Consider the following 21,303-nt stretch of genomic DNA (forward strand, 5'->3'; position numbering starts at 1 on the left):
CTGCTGTGGCGAAGCCTCTGCTGTTGGCAGCCTCTGCCTCCAGCATTGGCTTGCACAGAGTTGTTGGGAAGTGGCAGCCACTCTTGTGACCACAAATCTTCCTCAGCTTTTTGTTTCTCCTTGCCTATCTTTTAATATATCCGTTAAGAGCCTTTGACTCTAGCATCAGTTTCCACCACTGCAGGCGTTCTTGTTTTCAGCTTTCTATTCTAAAAAGTGTTCGGCAGCGGCAGCCAGGGATTTGTTGGTGCTGCCTTGTTTCTGTATGTGGACCAGGGTCTTTCTCTGATGTTTTTCAGCATTGCTTTGACATCATTTTCTACTCTTTAATTGAAAATGATGCAATTTGGCATTACATGTCTGAAATCATACTTCAGCTCAAACTACGTAAATTCATGGCCTCTAAACAACGGCCAATGTCAGGAGGTACAGTGGCAGTTTCACCAGGGCTAGTAAAAAGAGAGTTGATTTGTATAAAGGTGGAATTGTTCTGTACCATTGTCTCACTGAAATAAAGCTAAAAATCTAGGAACTGTTTATTTCCAGATGTTGCAATCAAATTTGTGTGCACATTTTTGCAGATCTTCTGTTCTTCTGCTTGACTTGGCTTTCTAGTTTTGGTGTGTGACAAGCTTTTAGAATTTTTTAATGCTACTGTTCATATTTGTTTTATAAAGTTGTGTATTGAACTTCATATTTGAAATTATTTTTTTATTAAACTGTGTATTTTCTAGCTCTCCTATGGTTTCCTTCAGTCCATAAACGACCATCATATATTCCTTCTGACATATTTCTCTAGCACCTCAGAAATCACTCTCTTGTTGGCTTTGAACAAAACTCCATATAGTGCTGAGAGCCTTGAAACTGATAAAAGGGCTGGAATTACACTGTCCCAGCCATCCTTTAGTAACAGCCTTAATTACTTTATGCAGGATCTTTCCTCAGCAATAAGTCTCCCTTCTATCTTAGACTGGGCAGGCTTTTTTTTCTTTTAAATCGGATTAACATAATCCAGCTCTGGACTTTGCTCCTCTGCACTTTTTCAAATGCTTTGGAGAATGTGGCTGCAATGACCAAATCTCTTCCAAGTTTTTATTCAATTTGCAAGACATACTTTGCTAGTTGAGAAAATAGCCTATGTATTGCTCTGGGAACCTTATAGGTGCTGACTGTCAAACTCTTTTTAGAAGCAGCAATTGATGGCTTCTGGTGAGTATCAGCTAGCATTGGCCTCTGATGAATAAAAACGTATTATACCTGTGAAAAAGAGACATTGACCATTTTAGCATTTGAATGTATTAAAATGTAGGGGTTTGCAAGGACATATGTAATGTTCAGTTTTGTCTGTGGCTCAGTCTCTTGTAAGGAAACTGTCGGATATATTGGCTGGCACTCAGTTCGGTTTGTTTGCTTCCTACAATGATACCTCAGGGCTGGAAGCCCATTGAATAAACACATACTGTTTTTTTACATTCTTTATTGGGATTTGCACTCACATCTGCTGCACAGCTGCACCATCAGGATCGCTGATAAGGACCAGACACAAAATCCTTGTTGACCATTCTATGTGTTTTCACATCCTTTTCTCATTTTGGGAGGGAAACATGACGGTGGTGGCCACTGTCTATTTATACTCCTCTTTGAACTTTGTTCCTGTGCTCGCTGTTTGTCTCATGTGGCATTCTGGTATTTGTTTATCTTTGCCCAGAACCACTAGCTTTCATCAAAGATACTTAGACCCTTGGACAACTGTTCTAGAGTTCTTCCTGTACCGAAATGACACTTATATAGATTAATGGGGTTTGTGCTGACAGCTTTTGTGATTCTGACTGAAAATTTAGTCATGCCCAAGATAACCTATATCTCACACAGAGGAGACAGTAGGCATGTGCCATGTATTGAAGCATGGCGCAGGAGTACCAAACAAGTGCTGACACTTGATTTTCTCCCACAAGGTACAATATCATGCAGCTACCTGAAAGCAGTAGAGCCCTGCAACAGCGTGCCAAACATAGAATCATAGAATCATAGAACCATTTGGGTTGGAAAAGACCCTTAAGATCATCAAGTCCAACTGTTAACCTAACACTGCCAAGTCCACTGCTAAACCATGTCCCTAAGCACCACGTCTACACGTCTTTTAAATACCTCTGGGGATGGTGACTCAACTACTTCCCCGGGCAGCCTGTTCCAATGCTTGATAACCCTTTCTGTGAAGAAATTTTTCCTAATATCCAATCTACACCTCCCCCAGCACAACTTGAGGCCAACTTGAACAAAAACCCTAACTCTTAACAAATAGCTGAGGTGCGCACCTCTCTAACATAGACACGGTGCTTCCAGTCCTGATACTGTACAGCATCTCTGTGCCGTGTCTCCTGAAGATGAGAGTATTGCACAGTTGTCTCAGCATTTGGCCTAGTCCATGTCCTCCAGGTTTTCCCTGGCTAGGGCATCCAAATGTTTCTTTCACGTTCTTACTTATATTGTAGCCTCACAGGGGCAGGGTTGCACCTTTAGCTAGTCTTCATTTCCCTTCTGGAGAACCAGAACTACCTATTCCCTTGCTTGTTTGTCGTAGCAGCAAGTGACTTTCACTCCACTTAAGCTGATGCCATGTGGTAAGCAGCATAAATCACTGATGTCATAAAACTATAGGTCATTTGGACTCTTATGCCACTGCTGTGTTCTGCCAGGATGTTCCTCAGTTGCCTGTTCCTTGCCTCGCTGAAGAAGGGTATAGCTGAGCGAGACCAAGAGTGAGGCATACTTTTATCCTCTTAAATCATATGCATTTTTGTTGATAAAAGCTATAAACTGAGTCTTTTCAAATTATCTATTTATCCATATGTATATTTAAGTTAACAGCTTACAGGATATTTCCTTACCACTTAACTCCAAAACTACCCTTATTTTTCATTAGCTGTGCATTTACTTTGAGCACTAGGTATTATTTCAGGTGCCATTTTGACTTGTCTACCTTGGACCACCTTAAGGTTAATGGTATGATACTTTGTTGGTTCATTCATCACTGCTGTGGAGCCAGCAGCGTTGCTGGTTTAGTCCTGTGCAGGGTGTGAGTGCTTAGCTGGGGCAGGCAGACTTGTGTCATTCTTCAGACTTTCTTCGAACACTGGGCATGCACTAGACAAGACATCTATGTTCTTCAAACACCTTGTCTAGTGCCATCAGGTACAATGCAGTGTTTATTGTAGATTCCTCCACATGCCTTTTTGTCCCACAGGTCTTCTGATCCCAAGTTCTGTTTAGGTAATTTATTTGCTAGACAAATCCTAGCAACTTTTTAAAGGGCTAATTCTGGGATCCTAGTAATTCCCTTCTGAGTTTTTTCAATCGGATGTCAGCCACAACCAGGTGTGTTACTCAGCTGCTGCACCTCAAATGACAAGACCAATTCTTCACCATAGATATGTTACAAACCATCTTTTGGGTGTCTGTTTAAAATACCACTTTTATGAAGAAAGTCCTGCACTTTCAAATTTCAGCGTAGCAGTTTCGTGGCTAGCTGTCATTGTGTGCCTGCTGCTCACTCCTCAGTGCTCCTGGTTGCATGTGCTCAGCTTGCCTGGGTTTGAAGGGTTTGCCAGTTCCAACTCCAGGCACCATGAAACACCTAAACTGTTTCTTGAGCTGAGAAAGATAGGCTGACTACAGAGAACTAAGAGTTGTCTGTATCTTGTTTGTTTTCCTTCTGTAGCGTTCAGAAATCGTGCAGAGCCAAAGTCTGCTTTATCCAGTGGGCACAATCCAGTCAGCATTGCGCAACAGGAGGGGCACAGCCACCAGCTGCGGTAGCGTTCTGCCAGACCTTCCTTTCTAAAGGCGCAGTTCCCCACAGCTGGCAAGCGCATTCTTGTACAGAGTCACACAGTGGCCAGAGTGCAATGTGTCTGTTAAACCTGCAGTCCAGCCAGACTGCACAGGCTTTCTGGAAAAAACAAACAAACAAACAAAAAACCCAACCCAAATCCCTTTAGGCTTGAGATGTGAGTCTTTTTGTAAGAAAAAAGGTAGAATTTGTAAATCAAGTCAGTGAACTTTGTAGTTGTTTTCTGCATCTTGTTACTACAAGTATAGTGACTGTATTAAAGCCACTGACAGAGATCATCCTGCAAACCCAAACAATATGATTTATCCCAAATTCCAGAAGTGTTTCCTGGGTGGGCTCCCAAGCTTCTGGAATGAACACAAGACTGTCGAGAATAGCAAAATTGAGTAACCTGAAAGACAGTGGAAATCAAAATGAGTGAGACAGATTTTGTAGCTATCTTCTTAGAAGGCAATGAACGTTTAAGCTCAGCTGTTTCCTAGTTTGCAGCCTGGATGCAGCCCTAGCAGGCTTGGATGTATGAAGAGCTGGCAGCATGCCCTGCCCTGGAAAGCCTCAGGTCTGTCATCATGCATCTGCATTAACATGCAAAGTCAGAGTCATCAATGTCATTTGCAAGACTTGTCAGATAGAATACAGAAACCAAATGATGTATCTCAAGACTATTTTCAGTAAAAACAAACCATGTTTTCCTTTCCCTTTTGTCTCTGTGTTCAGTTAGACTGCACTAATTTGTTTTATTTTTGTCTTCATGCTATATGAAACACCACATTTAAGCTGCTTGCTATATTCAAGAATCCAGATCTGTTTCTTGTGTGATTAGCTCTTGTTGCATGGATGTCACCACATCTGAATTTGGGTCAATGTCTGACTATTAATAAGGAAGGAGTCTTTTTAATTCCTCCTTTTTTCACTGTTTGTTTCTTTGGGTTATTTGGTTGTAAAGCAAGGTCATTGCCACTGCATTTTGATGTCTCTCTGATTGGAATATTTCTGTTTAAATAACTACTCTTTAAAAAAAATTCATGGCTATCAACACCCTTCTAATGTGTATGTGACCTCAAAGTGAACCTGGGACCTTTTGTCCTTATTTCATCTTTGCAGATTCTATGGAGCTTTGAGCTTATTGCATTTTTCTCTCATTCTGTTCAGTCCATTTTGTTGTCAGTAGGGTCTCATTGCTGTATGTGGGTAGATTGCCTGGGTCTGCATCTTTTACATCCTTTACATTTGACTTAAGTGAGAATCTCTGAGTGTTTTATCTATCTCATAGCAATAAAGCTCCTCTTTCTTCCTGAAAATTGTGGCATTTAGATTAGCTCTCCTGTGTGCTTGCTTAATGCTCCTTCAGAACAGCAGAATAATTTTAATTCAGTTTATCTTTAGACACATTATTCTTGTTTTTCTAGATTGGCTTAGAACCCTTGACAATTAAACCTTTGACCATAATTTATATAGTCATTTTTTTTCATTGTTTTATGGTGAACACATAATGTGACACTTTTCAGAATTCAGCTTGTCAGACGATGCTATTTCTTCCTGTGCAGGAAAGGAAACACAGAAGATAAGAGTTAGTGTTTCTTGCAGCTGACTTTTTAAACTTGAATATTTTATTGCAGAATGAAAAATGAACAGAATGTTTCATTTATTTATTGAAGTTGTATGTTGCACTGATATATATAACTTTGCAGGGGACTATGAGTATTGCATTACCCTCTTCATTAGAATGGGTGACAGTGTTGTCTAGTAATAAATTTGGAAAATAAAAGTGAAAAGGTGTACTTTAGTGGGCCCCTGAGAGCAGAATTTGTGATACTTTGTGGAATATTCAGTGAAAGCTCTGAAGAAGTTCATAGAACAAGTTATATAAAAGAGCTTCTAATGCTAACTATACTTTTAATGCTAATACACTTCTAAAGCATATTAAATCTTAAGATTTAAGGTCTGAATAAAAAGCTTGTTGCAGAAAGCATACTAAGACAATATTAGTGACTTCTGAGTTTCTTCCATCTATCTATACATCTGTATACTGACTACACAAAGATTACAGAATCACAGAAGAGTTGAGGTTGGCAAGGACGTCTGGAGATTATATAGTCTAACCCACCTGCCCAGAGCAGGCTCAGCCAGAGCAGGATGCTCAGAGCCATGTACAGTCAAGTTCTGAATTTCTCCAAGGACGGAGATCCACAACCTCTCTTGGCAACCTATTCTAGTGTCTGACCACATTCACAGAAAAAAAGGGTTTTCTTATGTTTAAATGGAATTTCCTGGGTTTTAATTTGTGCCCATGGCCTCTCATCTTGTCACAGGGCACCACTGAGAAGAGTCTGGCTCCATCTTTTTTACTCCCTCCCATCAGATATTGCTATACATTGATAAGATTCTCCCGGAGCCTTCTCTTCTCCAGGCTGAACAGTCCCAGCCCTTTCAGCCTCTCCCTTTATGAGAGTTGCTCAAGTCCTTTAATTATCTTTGTGCCCCTTCACTGGGCTCGGCTCCAGTATGTCCGTGTCTCTCTTGTACCAGGGAGCCCAGAACTGGACACAGCACCCCACGTGTGGACTCAACAATGCTGACTGGAGGGATAGGACCACCTCCCTCAACTTGCTGAACATACTCTGCCTCATATAGTCCATGAGGCTGCTGGTGGCCTTCTTTGCCACAAGGGTACATTGCTGGCTCATGGTCAATTTGGTGTCCACCAGTATCCCCAAGTCATCTTCTGCAAAGCTGCTTTCCAGCCAGTCGGCCCCAAGCATGTACTGCTGCATGGGGTTATTCTTGCCCAGCTGCAGGACTCAGCATTTCCCTTTGTTGAACTTTGACATTTCTGTTTGCTCATTTCTCTAGCCTGTTTCAGTCCCCCTGAATGGCAGGAAAACCATCTGGTCTCTCAACCACTCCTCCCAGTTTGGTACCACCTGCAGACTTCTTGAGGGTGTACTCTGCTCCACTGTCTAGGTCATCAATGAAGAGGTTAAACAGTGTTGGCCCCAGTATTGACCCCTGGGGTACACAACTAGTGACTGACCTCCAAATGGACTTCTTGCTGCTAATCCACAACCCTCTCAGCCTGGCAGTTCAGCCAGTTTTCACACCAGCTCACTGTCATTTTCTCTCACCTGTATTTCATCAGCTTGCCTATGAGGATTTTATAGAAAACTGTGTCAAAAGTCTTCCTGTGTCAAGATAAACAACATGCACTGCTCTTCCCTCAGCAAGCCAGTCATCTCCTTGCAGAAAACTATCAGGTCAGTCAGGCATCATTTCGTCTTCATAAATCCATGCTGACTACTCCCAGTCACCTTGTCCTTAATGTGTTCGGAAAATATTTCCAGGATTTGTTTCTATCACCTTCCCAAGGATTGAGATAACTTTGCCCAGCCTGTAATTCCTGGGATCCTCCTTCTTGCCTTTCTTGAAGGTCAGAGTGACATTTGCTTTCATCCAGTCAATAGGAACCTCCCTTGACCACCATGAAGTTTCAAAGAGTATTGAAACTGGCCTTGCAATGACATTGGCTACATCTTGTCACGTCCCATGCATGGACTTCAGTATATCCGGTTCACTTAAGCATTCCCTAATGTGATTCTTCTCCATCAAGGTTAAATCTTCCTTGCTCTAGACTTTCCCACTGGTCTTGGGGACCTGGGATTCCTGAAAGCAAGTCCTACTAGTAAAGACTGAGGTGAAGAAGGCATTGAGTATTTCAGTCTTTTCTGTGTCGCTTGCCACCAGGTCTCTGCATCATTCAGCAGTGGGCCTGCATTTTCCCTAAGCTTTTTTTGGTTTTGCTGATGATGCTGCTGTTACACCTGTAGAAGCCTTTCTTGTTGCCAGTTGAATCAGCCCTCACCAGACTGAACTACAGGTGGGTTTTGGCTTCCCTAAATCCATTGCTGTATGCTCAGACAGGGTCTCTATATGCCTCCTGGGTCACCTGGGTCCTCCTTCCACTTCTTGTATGCTTCCTTTTAATGTCTGAGTTTAGTCAGGAGCTCCCTGTTCATCCATGCAGGCCTCTTGCCACCTTTGCTTGATTTCCTGCAAGTTTGTATGGTCCATTCCTGAGCTTGAAGGAGCTTGAAGCTTTTTTCTGTTCTCTCAGGATCCTGAACTCCACCATTCATGATCACTGCAGCCAAAGTTGTCCCTGACCTTCACAGTCCCAGCAGTTCTTCCTTCTCTGTAGGCATGAGGTCCAGCAGAGTGTCTCCTTTCCTTGGCTCCTCAGTCATTTGCATCAAAAAGTTACCATCAGCACATTCCAGAGGCCTCCTGGACTGCCTGTGCCCTGCTGTGTTGCACTTCCAGCAGATGTTGGGGTTGCTGAAAACCCTCATGAGGACCAGGACCTGCAACCATGAGGCTTCCACCAGTTGTCTGAAGAAGGTCTACCTCAGGACCTGCTGTCTTTGTATTCCTGATCAGGCAGTCTGTAGCAGACACCCACCACAGTGTCACCATAACTCTCAGCTGGTTCAGCCAGTGTCCCAAGGCAGAGCTCCATGCATCCCAGCTGCCCTCTCACAAACAGAGCAACTTGCCCTTCCAGTCTGTCCTTGCCAAACTGCCTGTACCCATCCATGGAGCACTCCAGTCTTGTGATCAGCAGTTATTTTTAAGGACACCATTAGTGCTGTCGCTTCAGGGGGTAGTCCTAGCTGTTAAGGCAGATTCCTAGCACTGTGGTACTATGCAGTGCAGGGGCGGGAACAGCAAGTATTTGTCAAGACAAGCAACTTTAATTATTTTCACAAAATTTAAATTCAGACAGACATTCAGAAACTAGTTTCCAGGAAACTAGCTTCCTCAGAAGTGCTCATGATTAACATAATTAGCAGTTTTTTCTGATTACTACACATACTTAAACATATTGAGAGTAAACATAGTTGGATGAGCATTTACCTGGCAATAGAACATGGAAGCTTATGAAAGGATTAATTTTATTCAGATATTGCTGACACTCTACAATGATTCTGCACTACGATTCTTTAAATTTCCTTTAACTGTATGTTGTATTTTATACAAAAAATTGGAAGAAGAACATGCAGAATGCAATTTATCTCCTCCAGAGCACGAATGTAACTGATCTGTTTCAATGACCATAGTCAGTAGCATGCCAGTTCCATGCAGAAATAGCATACGCAAAAGCACAGGGCTGGTCTGTACTGCTGTGTGCCGTGCTGCTTGCATGAGCCAAGCTGAGGCTAATCAGAGCAGAAGAATCCATCCCTCTTTAACAGTTTATCAGATGTCAATTTCATACAGCTGGGGCTTTTTTGTTGCTTGATTTTTTATCTATTTGTTCCTTTGCTGTGGTATTATAAACAGAAGACATGCATTCTTCTCATTCTTCTGTATTTGACTTTGCTCTGGCCAGAATTTGTTTCCTGCTTTAGTGGAGAAGCTGCTTTGCACATACTGATGTTCATTTTCTTATACAGTCATTGCTCCACTTGTTCTTCCGTCAGGAGAGGTCTTTGACATACTGGAGTATGAGTGAGATTTGACCTAAAAATTCTATGTTTGTCTGTTTACTGTAGAATTTTCTTTTTTCTAAAGTTCTTAGTGAATGCTAAGAAGGAAGCATAAATAAGTTGGGCAATATGTCAGGGAATTTATGTGACTAGCAGCTTGGTTACCAACTAATGCCTGTTTGTCCTTTGCATCATCTGCATTCAGAAGAAGAGACAGGAGTTTGCAATAATGAAGGCTTGGAACCTTTTGTCATTGTTGCTTTTGAGAATGGAGAATTTTAAAATGTAAAATAAGAAGACTACCAAAGCAAGGGGAGGTCTGTGGGTAGTACTGCAACCTTTAATAGCCACATCTGCACTTCTGTATTGATAGAGGCATATTTATATGTGATGTTATTCCTGCATCTTAAGTATCTCCTTTGAGCCTGGAAGTTGCATTGAAAGACATGAAGCTTCTGTGGAAGCCTTTGGTATTTAACTTGCATGTTGGACTTTTTATTCTATGAGAGGGTCACTGCTCCTCCATGCCAGCAACTGGCCTCTTCCTTTCCCTACTGTAGGAGATGCTTAACATAGACAAGTAACTCAAAACCCAACTGTACAAGGTCCTGAGTAACATGCTGTTGTTGATCCAGCTTTGATCAGGAGGGTTGGGTTAGGCGATTTCTTAATCTCTCCATTCCAACCTTAGCTATTCTGGCATTCTGTGAATTAATCGACCAGAGACACAATAATTCCCCAGATGCCTGATGAGCTTTAATACCCTTGCCAGGATTTTCATTCCCTTCAGTGTAATCTACTTGAGGTGCACATTTGCAGAGGAGTATTGTTAATAATAACAATATTTTATCATATGGAAATTTTATCCAAAGAAGTTAGCATTGTTTATGGTCTCAATTTCTATTGGTGGTAACACTGCTGTATCTTGTGACAGGTGGAGGTGTTCTGATTTTATCTGTTGTAAGAGTGGTTTGAATCTTATCTTTTGCAGACAAGCTGAAGAATAAACTTTCCTTTCAAATATCCATGAAGGTCTTAGCCATGATACCTGCGTGCACAACCACGAGATAAAGTTAATATTTATTCCACAAGTGGAAGGAGAACACAATGCTGATAAAGAGTTTCTTTTTCAGTAGCGTTGATATAAAACACTGCTGCCTGTCAATCACATTTTGAAGTGGTTAACATTTATTTTATTAAAATGGGCACAAAATCCTCAACAAATATTATAACTAAATATCACAGTTATGTCTTTCCGCAGCTTTCTGTACCACGTTTCATTAACCCCTGTCATATTTGCATCGTATAATAAGGGTGTTGTCAACCCAGCACCTCTTCTTGAGCTCTTCTGAAGTACTGAAGTCTGCACTGTGGATCTGAGAGGATGATTGTGTCCAGTGCGTGTGATTACTCTTTCTTACACCTAAAGGAAGTAAAACAGTAGGACAAGTTCTTTCTGTTACATCTGTGCTATTTGATTATCTGCCATGGTAATGAATGCATGTAAATGAGAGCAGAACACATCAAAGACTGGACCTTTCAGTGCATCCTCCTCCTCGTTGTCCTCATGGTTGAAAAGAAATGCAGATTTGGATTGTTCTTGTTCATGATTACTTAAGTCTTATTTTGTTAGAAAAAGGTAGATAACTTTGAGGGCTGCTATGTAAGAACTCTGCATGGTTAATTTATATGGACTAGTAGAGATTTTTGCACATATTAACTGTATTAATTTGAGGGGAAAAGCATAAATTTTGGAAATTCCACAATGTAAATTTCATCAGTGTTTGCTGAAATTCAGGATTTTTTTTTTTTTTTAAATAAGGTTTCCATATCTGAGTATGATTAGCAATGAAGTGATAAGATTCAGAGGATGATGTGATTAAAAAAATGTGAATATTTGTATGGCTTTATTTGGATATGTAAAGGTGCACATGCTTCTGGTCATCCAATATGGAAGCAGCTGTATGAACCTCTCTTAACCAGTTCACAGTAACTTCCAGCACTGGAACATTCTGACAGAAGGAAAGTGAAAGGAAAAAAACACACTCCAAAAGACATGGAAGAAACAGAAGGGCATAAAAACGGTGATGTGTTAAATTTTATAAAGATGGGAGAGGTTTTTGTCCCTTCGATTGCTGATGTTTGCTTCCTACATCTTTAATAATAGATTACCATTTTAAAGTAGTGTGTAGGAACGTCATTTCATGGCAGAAAAGGAAACAAGCACTTGCAAGTAAATTTGTGAGGAGATACTTTTGTGCCAAAAGATTTTGTGCGTAGTGCTTTAGTGAGTGCTTCACAGATGCAGTACTTCTCCTCGTTTCTTTCTTTTCACTGGGATATTTTCAAGGCAATATACTTAAACCAGTTTAATTTGAAAAATACTTCTCTTGAGTATCCTCTGACCATGCAGCTAGACCCACAGTCAGCGACAACTTTGAGCTGTATGCACCTTGTCCTGCAGGAACTTCCTTCAGAAAGGGAAAGAGAAAACTCAGAAAATTAGGCATCTGTTTGACCAATCAAGGTGACTGATTTTTTTAATGGAAAAAACACAAGGCAACTAGATATATCAAACCAGAAGTAACAGTGTTTGTGCCTAATTCTTCACTTGTGTACTATGCCCTTGCAGAGCAGGTCTTGATCTGATCCAGCTTAAAGAATTTTGAAGTTACATCAAGCTCTCCACAGTCTCCTCTGGTTCTTGGGAATTTTGTTTCCAGGCTCCTGGATCTGCTCCACATCTACTGTCACCCACTGATGTCTCCCAGATCCCTTCCTGAGCTTGCTCAGCAGTCCATTGACAGACAGGGCAATTTCACTTGTGTCAAAGAAGTCTACTGACCCCATCATTTCTTAAAGAATTGTATCTTTAGTATCTTACAAATATAGCCAATACCAGATGTCACATGGAGATTGAAGATCCTCAAGAAAATCTCATCAGCATGAGAAACTGTGTAAGGAAAGCACAATTCAACTCCTAAGGAGAAATGAGTTTTGTTCTGCTTTTCATCTTCTACAAGTGGAGTATTCAGAGAAATGATTTGGTCACTGAAGCTCCTGTGATGACAAACCCAAACTCAGACTCTGTGATTAGGTCTTGTAAATGAATGGCTTTGTTCCTTTACAGCAGGGATGGGGAACCTTCTCGCTGCTGGGGCCATGGAAACTGTGCAAACACCTGCACTGGTCTGTGCATTAATGGGCTCCCAGGGATGTCAGCTAGTAACTGCCCGGCCTGGGTGAAATGAAGTGAAGAGCTGCATCTGGCCTACAAGCTGTAGGATCTCAGATCCTGCTCTAGAAATTCAGTAGCAGAATTGTATGATACTATTATAAGAACACCTTTAATAGTTTTTAAGTTGTTAAAGCAGCTAACTAGACAAAAGAGATCACGTAACAGCACATTTCAGTTTATGCTGCTTTAGTATAGAAACTTGCTGTGTAATTAGAGATAAAAAATAAGTAAATTAATGACATCTTTTTAGTGAAATCTTTTTATCTTGTTCAATCTACAATGTAGCACACATGAACTAACAGTTACAATATCATATTAACCACCTGTAATGGGATACAAAGGGGAAAACAATGAAGCATTCATCTATGAACATTAAGACATTTATCTGTGAAATTATGGTTATGTTGTTTTCCTTCAGTTGCTGACTACTGTTTAGTGCCATTTCTCAAAAAGCAAAATATAGTGGTCTGTAAATATGCTATGGATGTATAGTTCAGTCCTCACAATAAACAACAGCTAGCAGAGTGAGTTGTAATTCACTCAAGTCCACTAAATTTTTGTTCACTGCTTTTTGATCCAGAGAAAAGCCTTGCATTCTTCTTATAGAGTACCTTAATAAATTAATCTAATAACTTAAATTTTTAAAACTGGTGAAGCATGTAGTGCAGCTACTATGGATTTCTACTGTTGAAAATTTCACATGTATTGTTTTTCTTAAAGCTGCAACTTGTCACATCATGCAAATGGGTCAGAATAACTGCTGTCTTTTAGCTTAAAAAGAAGGAGGTATTTTGGTTTTCTGGCCACATTAAAAGCGCTGAAAAGGTACTGTCTTTTTTAAGTGAGGCTTATCATTCTCTGATCAGAAGTACAATGCTTGCCAGTGAACTAAGGAGGAGAAGAAAGGAAAGAAAATCTTTCTATATCAAGATACATAGCCACCCCCAAATCTATTTTGGCCTGGATTTGGGCTTTATCCACGGCAAGACTTTCCCTATCTGTAGTACAATTAGTTTGAGAACAAAAATACAAGCTTTGGCATAAGGTTTTGACCAAGCTACCTTATTGCTGATCCCTAGAAAATGCCTCTGACATTTGAAAAGGTTGTTGAAATTGCCTGTGAATGTTTTCAGTGGGAGAGGATGCCTGTATGGAGCAGCACTAACAAGGAGGAGAATTTGTGTCATCCCAGCTGGTTTTACTCATCAGCCTTTGCTAAATGAAACGTTGTGAGCCGGGATCAGGAAGGGAGTTGGCTTTTGTACGTTCAACTCCAGAGCGCTCTGTGAAGCAAATTTTGTAATGAAAGCCTTGGAAATGTTCTTGACCTATTGTAGGAAAGGATTACCAGGAGGGAGTTCTTGCATCTATTTTCACAGTGTAAGCTTCCCGATAAATAGTGACCTTGAGGTCTTTTGTATTGCCTGTTCTGAAAGTCTTTGATAAGGGTAAAGAACTGAGTGGCTTTAGATTTACAAAAAGATAATAACCACCTGATGATTTTTAAGAAGCAAATAATTAGCTTAGCCAAAGCTTGTATAGGCTGAAGGATTTATAATCTTCAGTCTAAACTACTAGTGGCAGGAGTCTTAAGGATCTATGAATTAGGTTTCTGCCACAAAACCACTGCAAATTTGAATGAAGAAAAGAGCTCAGCAAGATTGGTTTGCTTATGGAGAAAAATGTCTGAGGAGCTGACCTCATTTTTACCAAGTGAGGGATGTAGTTATTTAAACATAGCTATCAGGAGGAAATTATTGAAATGGCTATGTTAACCATTCAGTAGCAGACCCAGAAAGAGATGGCTTTGTGCCTATCCCAAGGACCCAGAATTTTTAGAATTTTAGGAATCTCACATAGGATTCTGTGGTAGTGAGCTCTTTGGTGCCACCAAAGCAACTGTGTGATGTAGCCTTAAACCCAAATAGTTAACAAACAGGAGACATGTCACTGCTAGTTGCCTGGGGACAGATTGGTGGGGTTTTTATTTGATGGTTTACATAGTCACGGTGTGCTCTGTAAGAGCTCTGCCTGCTCAAGAGTTTGATAGCAGAGGGTCAGATGTTTCATTGACACTCTGTAGTTCTGCTAATCTCAGCAGGATTCACGGGGGTATTAGTGCAGTAAGTGGTTTATTAGAAGAGATAATTAGCACAAAGCAGATGAGGATTTCATAAATAAGGAGACTTGGTCTGCATCACTGCAACCTAGTTTAGGTCCCCTTGTTGAGCCTTCTTACCTCTCAGCTCCCCAGTGCTTGGTACGTCCAGCAGCACACACCCAGGACGGACAAATCCCGTTGAGGAATGGCCATTTCACATAAGACCTGCCTGGATGATACAGTGATGTGAACAAAAGCACTTCAAAAAGCAGCACACACGCACACAGTTTCAGTGTCTCCTGCAATGGGAGCTAGCAGGCAGCTGGAACAGATGCGGGCAGCAGGGCAGTGAGCTGAGGAGCGAGGAGGCACTGGGGAAAAGCAAACCTCAGCTGGTCTGTCAAAAGACTCCAGCTACAGTCCTTGGAACTGGCTGCAGGCAGAGAAGGCTTTTTGATCTATAGTCCACCAGGCAATTGAGCTTTTCTCAGGTGGGAATTTAGATTTGCAGGTGAAAGGAGAAAATAAAGCATATGTGCAGCATGAAAAATATCAGAATCTAGGCTACATTTAAAGAAATAACAAGTAATTTTGTTCGTTCATTCCAGGCTTACCTGCAGATTGACAGACAAAAGCTACTTCAAATCAATACATTTTCATCAAAGCAAGTCATATTCTTAGACTCTTTCCATGTTACTAAATATGCATGAGACTGAGAGTCCAGTGCTGCTCACGTGGGAATGAGTGAGTGGTTCTGATTGGGATGGGAAACTATTAGACTCCTGTTGCCTTCCAGTACCCAGAGCCTTCCCTTGAACTGCATGTGATTTCCCTCCCACCTTCCTCAGTCTGCTCGAACTCTTGGAAATTATGGCAGCACAGTTTATCTCCTATACATTGATCCAGAAGGGGAACTTTGATTTAAGCACTGTAGAATTACCTTTATACATGTGGTAGTAAAACTAATCTAGGAAACTGCTGTACGGTGTAGGTTAGCATGAAGTCATGATCCATGTGTCTTTGCTTACAAATGGTAGTTTTTAACCAGGCACTGAGGTAAAACACATTTTTTAACTCCTCTTCACAGCTTGCTTTTCTAACCATACATCTGATAAATTTGTATTACATTGGTTTTCCACAATAGAAAATCACTTTAAGACCTTAGGGAAGATATCAAGGAAACTGTACTTTCAAAATCACATTTTTGAAAGTAAATACAATTTATTAAGGAAAAAGGGCACCACTGTTTCCCTGATCACTCAGTACACAAGATTATCTCATCATAATTTGTTAATGTACTGTCAGGATATCCTCAGATATGAATATTACCATTTATTAACCACAGACCCCCAGGTGAAGATTTGAAGCCCTGCACGCTTCCAGTACAGAGGAAACAATCCTGCAGCACAATCTCCCTCCCTGTGTTTCCAGTACCATTGGTACCTAGGGTTTACCTTGTAACTATCTAGCAAGCTTATGATACCATTAGTGCTCTCCTGTGCAGACTAGCCTTCAGCCAGCTTGTGCTCTGTTACCAATGACAAAATCCAGTGCATTTGGAAGGGTTAGTCAATTCTTCTAAGAATTTGTTGCCTTTCATGGCAATGGTCTATTACAAAATTCTTTCCTGAAATGGAAAATGTGGGAGATACCCTAGTATCTACACTTTCACTTATTGCAAGTGTGGTGCGAAGGAGTTGAGATATTTTGATGGCTATCAGTGATATGTGGCCAAGTTTGCTGGCTACACAGAGGATGGGGACTCCCAGGAGTATTCATACACCCAAATAATTGCCAGAACTTCTTTCTCTAGTTGTACTTTTTCACTGGACAGGACGTGATGTGTATGATGGTGGTCTTGCCATGCCGTTGTCATGCTGTTGACATGGCACGGCTCTCAGCCCTGGTTTGCCCAGGTCGAAGATGATCAGACTCAATAAAGCAAAAGAACATCCTGATTTCGGTGAGTATCTTCTTCAGTGCTGGGCTTAGTTCTGTTCTATGCTGAGGTCTTAAGAAGTCACTTGTAAAGTTGACCATGACTAATTTGGAGACTTTCAGCTGGGGTGTGGTTTAGAAAGCTGTTCATTTCTGTCTCTCAGTTGGGTTTTATCCTTTCCAGCAGAGAGCCAGTAACTGGTAGTATGAGTGCATCTAAATATGATTTGTGAGGTCTTGGGCCTTAAGTGTTGATGTTCTTTCTTCAGTTATCTTCCCTGATGTGGAAATAAAACCTGCAGTGAGTATTTGTGTATGTGTGTGCACCTGTGTGTCAAGTGTGAAGTGTAGGCTCTCTTTTGTATTGATATGGTGCCATACATGTGCCATCAGTACCTTTTCATTTTTAGTAGAATCACATCAGTTTACAAACTCAAAGTAACTAGTGGCACGTTCACTGTTACTCTGGAAAAAGCAAATAAGACATAATCCCTGCACCATAGGAGGGCAATATACTTCATAAGAGCTTGACCCATTATCTTTCTGATGTAGCTTTCGTATCACAATAAAAATCATCAGTCTGGAACAGAACAGTTGACAGCATGACTCAGTAGAGCCACAAAATGACAGATGCTAGAAATAAAAAATAAACAAACTGCGCCACTTCATTGCTGTCAAAGCAAGATCCTTCACCTGTTGTTTCTGCTACTTATGCAGTCAGCTGATAGTTTGGGGGACATGTTTTCTGTTCGCAGGACAGATTATTGATATGACATGAAAATTTGGTATGGTTTTATTTCTTTGCTAAGATTACACATTACTTCTCAGGATGTAACTTCTACAGCAGCAGACACGTGCTTCGCTTGCTGTTTCCAAGCTGGTGATCCCAGCCAGTCCCGTGAACCAGCACGCTCTGTCCCTCTGCTTTGGATCCACTTGCAGCATCACTTCTCTTCCTGGCTACAGGGCTTCCCTTGGCCCTCAGCTCTCAGTATTTGCAACCAAGCCCTCTCCTTGTCCATTTATATGGAGCCAGGCCCCCCCAAAAAACCCTCAGACCATAGAGCTTAATTCTCCCCAGACCTGACAGTGCAGCCAGCAGAGTTGGGAGTTACCTGCAGTGGTCTCCAGGCAGTTCATTCAGCCTGAACTGTGCCTTCTGTTCACTCTGTAAGAAGGATGGCTATTGCATATCAGCTTTCATGCTGGCTGTAGCAGTCTGCAGGTCAAAGCTTTGCTTGAAGGCAGCTGTGTCTTCCAGCAAAGCAGGTAGAGCACATTGCAGTGTTCTGTCTGATCTGCCTGATGACATGTCACTGAAAATGAGGGTTTCATTATTCAACAGCAGCACATAAAAGTGGATTGCACATGCTGAATGGTTTTAGCTGGGAGAAGAGCTAGAAGATGCTGAGGAAGATGGTTAAGTTTCTTCTTCTGCCTTAGAGCAGAAGCTGTGCATCTCAAACAGTGCCCTAAGCTTCTACCAGGGCACTGCCTAGCGCTACCAGGCATTTTGGGGGTAGATAGGACAGGATGAGGAGGCTTTACAGTTGACATTGCCTTACTTGATACTCATAATTAAACATTAATTTGCTCAGGGATTTGAATCCAGGGCTACATCCATATTCGTAAATGAAGTAGCACCAGAGAACATTCCTGGGCACTGGAACTCCATCCTCTGTCCTGCTGAATTGTTTTAGCAGTCCCTGCCCTGCCCTTGTCCTGTGCTAACCTGAATGCTCCCAAGCTGTTCCCAGCGTGGTTCAGGAGTTGGCACAGGCCCTTGCAGTGGGCAGTTTGCATGCAGCCACCCTGTGTTGGAGGGTAATAGTGTGGATGCTGGCTGTTCTGTGCAGGTTGGACAACCCTGGGCATATTTAATTTCCTAGTATAGATGCAGCCCACCAGCTCCACTTCTTACCTCCCTGTGAGAAATCTCTCCCATTTGCTCAATAGCTAGTTCAACCCAATACATAGATAGAGAACAGTGCGGAAAAGGAGGACTGAGCATTGTCTACCCAGAAGTCAGGGCAGGGATCTGAATCAAGAACTCCCAATTTTCCGATGGAGGGTACCAGTCATCAGACAGTATGTGTTTGCTGAGGCAATTTGGTCTCGTATTGCAGCAATTCAACTTTTTTATGGTGAACTTTGATAGTATATGAGTCAGAGGTACAGGGAAGGAGAATGACCCTCCAGCCTGGTGAGTAGGCATGCTCTTGGGAGGGGAAGCTCCTGGGCACTTGTCTCTGCTTTGATACATGTTCAGTAATACATAGAAGATGAGAGGAGACAGAGCCCATCAGCCAGTGTTGATGTGGTGAGCAATGCAGGTCTAGATTCACATTGCATCAGGAAGATGAGGGAATTGCAACTCTGGAGCTCATGTTCTGGTTGAGTACTTCTATGCCACAGCCTCTGGAAAGGAAATTTTCAACACTACAGATCTAACCCAGCTTTCCTTACAGCTTCTCAGAAAAAGAATTTTTGAAAAAAGAAAGTGTAAAGGTTGGGTTACATGTAGGCCTACATGTCCAGGGTAGAAATGGTGGTGGTGGTGGATGCTTATTTTTGTGAAAAAGAGAAGAAAAAAAGAAATGTGGTTTGATCCATATTGGAGGGGTTTTGACTGCTGTAGTGCAAACTGTTACTTGTTTCGCTGTGCTTAGATCAATAATGTAACAGCAGCCCACCCCTCTCCCTTAGAAAGCTGTCTCACAGTCAGCAGTTAATGAGCTAGTAATGGCAAAAATGTAAAGGGTCCTGCCTTGTTACGCCCAGAAAAGGCTCACATGTTGGCTTTCAGTAGAATGAGAAAAAATTTACTTTGGAGAGCCGAAATGCAAAGGAAAGTTTCTAGTAGTTCTCAACTGGTTTGTATGATTTCTCTAATTCTTAAACCTTCATAAACATGTATGATGAGATTTTTCTCAAATGGCAAACTATAGCTGTGAAAAGACAGTGTTTTCCAGTTCGCTACAAAAAGAATACCTTTTCCTTCCCTTCAAAGAAGCTAAGTATTGATGGGCACTCACAACAGGGAGGAGGAAAGCCTTCACTTACTGATTTTTAGTGTTCTAAAAATGAGGATTTACCAGTGCTGCCCTGGAACAATAGTGCTGTGGCTGAGCAATGCGGAGGGAAGTCGCTTGCCTTGCCTCTGTAGACTTTTCTGTCTATCCTGCCTGAAGTCTTTGGGAAGCTGCTACCAACATAAAACACTTAGCATCTGTAAAGGGAGAGCAGAACATCTATCAAACATGGAAAGATCAAGAACTGTGACTCCCTGCGGAGTAACTGTTGGGAGGGAAACAGCTGAATAATGTTGAACATACTCAGATCTCTGACTTCACCTAATGCACACTGTGAAGGCTGTGTTTGTAGTCAAACGATGATTCATTTTTCTGGATGTGGAAAAGCTTTTGTGCTTCTGCCTTAAAAGACACTGCTCTATTATTTGTTTGAGAGGCAACGCCAGTTGCTTCTGCCTTCTCTTAGACAAATATAAGCATAAATATTAATCTGGAGTGTGGGGTTTTTTTGCTGAAAAGGCGGGCCTGGCTGTGGAACAACTTGGAAGGTGGCTTGGTGCTTGGTACGCTGAAAAGACTTGAGAGATGACAAGGGCATTTAAAAACCCAACTTTCTAAAAAAGTTCAAGTTCCCTAAACCTCAGTGATAATTTTTCCCTTCTTGGATATCAAGAGTATTCACTGGACATGCTCATGCTTAGGAATCAGGAACCACTGTGGTTTTGAGGACAAAATCACTGAAACAGCTCACCTCTTCACTTTGAAAGGCTCCTCACCCCAATCTCTAAAACAGCATTTAAACTTCAGCCCATCCACTACTGAAGGTTTGGGTACAGGAAGACTTCTCTGATAGCCTTTCCTCACTGCCCAGCCTTGGTAGCTTGGCAGGGTCAAGGCAGAGCACTGCAATGGGATATTCTGTGCTACTACTCTCTCTTCCCGAGGCAATTTCCTCAAATTTTGGTTGCCCTAATGCTCCCAGCAGGACCTTTTTCTGCTTTAGCAGGTGATGATGGGTAGAAAATGCAGGTGATATTTCCTTGAACGGTTCTTGGCAGGAGTAAACCTATCCTAATAGTAAGTGCAAGTATTTTTAAAGTGAGTGTTACATGTTCAGTGGCTGTTCCTTGGTATATGTGCCTGACATATGATATGGCTTTTCTTATGATGCTTCTGTCCCATCTCAGAAAACATGTTGCTGCCTCTGAACAACTCAGAAACCACTTAATTAGCAAATTGCCTTCCACAGTTATTTCTGTGAGGAGTAGGTTATTGTCTCGGAAGCATCAAACTCAATGGGAAAAATATCCAAGAAGTGCTAATTTTTTCTCTGGAAATAGCACCATTGGGGTGAGCAGACAGACAGCGTCAAAATGAAATGAAATCTCACACACGTGGTTGCTATTTTGTGGAAATTACCTTCCCTTTTCCAAAGACAGAAGTCTTCCACTGGGAGCTGGAAGGTACAAAACAGCTTGACAACACAGCATGTGAATGCATGTCTCTAACATAAGCATAGCTAATATTTTCTACTATTGTTGTGTAGCACTCTCTGGGCAGCAATCAGTTCCATTTAAATACGATGAATATGAAAGTAATAATGTTTCAAATTTCACCCTTGTACATATTGTCAGGGGAAAGAATGTTGATAATTTGTTTTA

The 21,303-nt window shown here is 41.5% G+C and overlaps 1 protein-coding gene across 1 annotated transcript in view; it reads left to right on the forward strand.

The window, feature by feature from the left end:
* GPR158 (G protein-coupled receptor 158) overlaps nt 1-21,303 on the forward strand; it is a 205,327-nt gene that overhangs the window by 164,230 nt on the left and 19,794 nt on the right. The gene's annotated exons all lie outside the window — the stretch shown is intronic.

Source organism: Haliaeetus leucocephalus, unplaced genomic scaffold (assembly GCF_000737465.1).
Source record: "Haliaeetus leucocephalus isolate CR32 unplaced genomic scaffold, Haliaeetus_leucocephalus-4.0 Scaffold0, whole genome shotgun sequence".
NCBI lineage: Eukaryota > Metazoa > Chordata > Aves > Accipitriformes > Accipitridae > Haliaeetus > Haliaeetus leucocephalus.